The sequence below is a fragment of the Opisthorchis viverrini genome (assembly GCF_000715545.1).
Source record: "Opisthorchis viverrini unplaced genomic scaffold opera_v5_66, whole genome shotgun sequence".
Lineage (NCBI taxonomy): Eukaryota > Metazoa > Platyhelminthes > Trematoda > Opisthorchiida > Opisthorchiidae > Opisthorchis > Opisthorchis viverrini.
In genome coordinates, this window is record NW_008751723.1 from 913093 (window position 1) to 917761 (window position 4669).

A 4669-nucleotide genomic window follows, 5' to 3' on the forward strand; every position below is an offset into this window, starting at 1 on the left:
GCCAGTGGCAGCAGAATCAGTGCGCCATGTCGTATCGATTTTATGCGGGTGGGTGATTGATATCGATCAGTGATGAAATGCTGGCTGCCGACAGACACCAATCCACACCACATTCATGCGTGCATAATCATTACAGCCAGACAGCCTTCACAAACATGTGATGGTTGTCAATCGGAACGATGCGTATGTGTCACCAAAACCAGATTTCATCCACCTGTAGCCTTCTATGTCTATCGGATTTCCTACTCCATTCTGACAAGTAATCAGCTGTTGGGGAGCCATAACTCTGAGTGTGCTGTGAATCAGGTTTTTTTCAGGACGCTCTTGTGTAACTAGCCTCACTGAGGGCGTGTTCCAGGGCGATGGTACATCTTTACCCAACCAGTTACAACCCTCATAATTTACCAAAGTTGGTTAAGACTAACGGCTAGTTATTTTCTTAAGACTTGAACCCTATTCATTTCAAAATCATCAAGTTGAAAAACCAAGAAGCATTCTTACCTGAATTCGCGTCACACTTGAATTTGAGTCTGAGCAGTGGCTTTCAAGTAAGACATCCATCCACTGTGTGCGGCGATGTTGACCAAACTCTAAAATGACAGCTTGCCGGTGAAACACACGGTATGCTAAGAAAAAATTGCCAAGGCCCCTGGAGCCTTTTAAATAACGTGACGTACTGTATCTCCCATATTTATGTAAATTGCATCATCCGCAAACGACTATGTTTACGAATAAGTTTCGAAAAAACGAAGCAAGAACAGGTTTGTCACAAACGTTAACTTAGTTAGCATGGTACCCCAACTGAGTTGAAAAGCCAAACCTGGAAAACCAAGCACCCATTTTATGCATGAGTTTGAATACTCTGTGTCGCTGTTCAAGATAGACCAAAGTGAATATCGCTGGGTGTTAGTCGTTTTCTGAGGATTGGTGTGTGAACTGGGTTTGTCTGTGTTTTGCCTTCACCGGGCCGCATATGTAATACATTCTGCCACTATTCAATGTCTATCTTCCACATATATTGTTCTCGTCTGCGCTTTTAGAATAACTGAATGCATGCAGTTTTGTTGTCACTTTGTTCGAGTAAAATTCCAGGGTATATCAATGTCTAGTCTGTTTGAAAGAGATATGATGCCCAGTCACCCTTATCCCGATTCCAACCACAGCGTTTTCCACAAATGTATTTTGAACGATGGTATGGTGAACCTGTCGCCCGATGTGACAGTCAGCCTTGTTGCTATTCATACCTGTTGGTTGAGTAACTCCTGTCAACGCTTCCTGTGTCACGAACGTTCTTTCAATGCTTTTGTAATATGCATCTCCCTTATGCATGTCTAACTGCTGTTTTCTCGCTGTATTTTTTGTGTTGTAAATTCACCGTCGGTTACGTAACACTGTCCTTGACTTGCACAAGCCAACTTCGCTGAAGAATGATGAGACTGTGGGCTTGTGTCCACGTCTCACTACTACCATCACTCATGCAAACGACTACAACGACCATGCCCAGGCTTCTTGTCATAAAACGGTGGAAACTTCTTATTATGAGAAAAAGAAGGGAGGTAAGATTTCAGTGAAGCTGATCGGGCACTTTGGGTACGGTAACTAGCAGCACATTGTGACCAGACAGCAATGTAGTGCAGTGGGTAGCGAGTTAAAAACTAACGGGACATGAGACCTAAGAAGTAACCACTACGTTCAGTCACAACAGCCAGAAGATATATGGTGCTTAATGCAGGCATTTCGAATACTATTATCAACCGCTGCATTACTTTTAGAACAGGCGAGTATCAACGACAGCTGAGCGATTCGTGGGCACAAATTGTTGGTCAGACAACCAATAACAGTCACCTGGCCGTTACCATGGTTACGCGACCTTGTGAAGTAAAATGCTCTGGACACAGGGTAGGCTGTCGGCGTTGGATCAATAACACCTCACTGATTGCTAGGCAAACCGAGTTCACCTCACAAGGCAATATAGAGCACTGTGATAGTGCAGTCGTTCGTAAGGGTTTAGTTAGCCCGTCCGCTTAAGAACAGGTAGTAAGCTAGTCACAGAAAACGGTCATTGCAGAGTTGAGAGACACGTATAGGGATAGCCATATAAATACCCCTTAGCTAGACCCCATGACGACGCGCTGCACTAACAGACGGCTTATTTCGCGACAAGTGCCGTCAACTAGAACAACTCAACAGCTTCGTATTTTTTCATAAAAAAAGTGATTCTCTGCGTCCTTACAACGGGTGTAGCTACCCATACGGAAGCAAGTCATTTTAGTTTGAATCGGTAACTCAGTGATGTTTTATTTTCAGGATCGGGTTCATGCCTCATAACACTAGCCTGCTGGATCTAATCAAAACTGTACTAATTAGAATATAAACTCGGTGACAGACGCCAACTGGTGTCGGTGAGATAAAGTTCCGCGTATTTTCCATAGTTAAAGCAGAATCACCTTGTTCTAGATGTACTTTACTGTTTGTTCATCACTAACTGAAAGTTAGACAACGGAACGCAGACGGTTTAAAGTGCAAATTGTGGCTATTCAAACTGCCGGGCTACCACACTTCAGTTAATTAACATAACTCTCCACAGTTGTTTTCATAAAGGAAACTGCTCACAAGTTTACTGAAAACTCTTCGACAGCCCACAGCCCGTTTCGCCCTTCTTGGGGCTCATAAGGTAGGCGCAGTCCCCGAGTTTCCGTCAAACTTATGTTCTACTTGAACCCAAATTGAACTGACTGCGACAAATACACTCATTTGCGAATCAATTTAGTTTTCACTGGAGATTCAAGTTGAAGAACATCATAAGCGAGAAATTCACTTGAGTCTCCCGTTAAAGCCAAATTGACCTGCAAATGCGGGTATTTGTCTACAGTTGCTTTTTGGGCTGCGACATCGATTAACTGCCGGTAAATATTGAACGTCATAACAACCAGACTGCCGACTGAAAGGAATAACCACGAATCGGTGCGAGACGTATGCTTCATCATAGTATAGGCAGGTGGTATGCTTCTGAAGTACGTCCAGCGGAGGTGATTTATTTTGAAAGCCCAGTAACAATTGGAAGTGAAACGGATAATGCGGGGGTTGCTTCCCTGTAGCAGTATCTACGGTGTACGGCATGTCTCGTGCTCAGGACTATACTGGGTCTCAAACGGTGTACGAGACGATGATGTGTGCCTGCCATGTGGTTTCAGCCTGCATGCCGCAGTTAACGCTGGTATATGTGAGTTGGACTACTCAAGATCTTGGGACGCACGGCTCTGGAACAAGTATCTAGAATGTTCACCGTCAGCCGGCATAAAATCAAGCTATGATAAGCAACAAAGTTGGTTAATTTTAAGGGGAAAATCGTCCTAGCTGGGATCCTGTGAACCCCGTAACATCCACGTGAGGGGTGACTTTTGTCAGATGACTGTTTCGAGTCTATTTCAAGATTCTGGGATCCAGGAGAGTGACCATGTTAACTAAGCGGTTGGAGACATTTTATTGTGCATTACTGTGTGGTTTCTTAAACACTCAAATCTGTGGTTGTCACTAGCCAACTTGTCTTCCGGTGAGTATCCACACTCAAGCCTCCATATACGTCTGTTTACCATGCGTCTTTACTGCTATTTAGTCAGCCTATTAGGAGTCCATTCTAGAAATTCATTCTCAAGAGCCATTAACCATATTGAAAGACTGCGGGCCGATGCGTTGAGCATTGCCGTTTCCGAATTAACAGGGTGCCTATCTCGGCGTCGACTGACACAAAATTATGGTGAATCATCGCCCGAGTTTGTTCAGAAAAGACTGCACCATGGGTTTCATTGTCTTCCAAGAAATGTCACTTCCTTCTCATTGGCATCTTAAATAACGATTAGCTGATAGAATGCCGATACAGAGGTAACGGACATTTGGGAGAATTGTTGGTAAGTACTGTTAATAACATTTTAACACTGATTTCTTTCCGCTGTTGTCTGGATTCGAACCCCTGCATAATCAAGTCGGATTACCGGACTTTACTACTTTGCGCACATCGCTATCGGCTTTTTGTCTAAATGTCCCTGACTGCCACGATGCCCGCCTACACGGCGCAGTGGCTTCTGGTGCGATTTAGCAGTGGAACCTCTAAGGAAACAATATATCCGTTTCAGCAAACGATCAAAAGGGGGTCACAATCGAGCTAAATATTGTGGCTCTGCTCGATTTGGCCTTAGTGTCTGGTACACAGTACTTTCTCATAGCTACGAAGAGCAGTGCACCGGAAGGTAAATACCAAGAGTGACACTATATTCTGTCTAAGTGCAAATCAATCACATTGCTGGCCAGCGGTTCGTGGTAGAACGGTCCCCTTGCGTTTCGTGAGATGTCTGCTGCTGACAATTCCCACCAAGAATGTAGTGGTTGTCAAGTGATTCTCGGCCTTTATGCGCAGAATAACTTCCCTTGCAGGACGATATCCCCACTGAAAAATCCCCAAATTTTCCAAACTATTGTTAAATACTAAGGTCAGGAATGGAGGATAACCAAGACGTTGAGTGTGAAATGAGTGTCGCAATGCAGTGGATCGACAGATATCAACAGAAACAAGACGGTCCCTGCTTTTGTGTCATTCAGGGTCATCGGTATTCCAAAGACCAGCGTAGCACACCGGAAATACTACAAATGATGTGGTTATTCAGTTATTTCA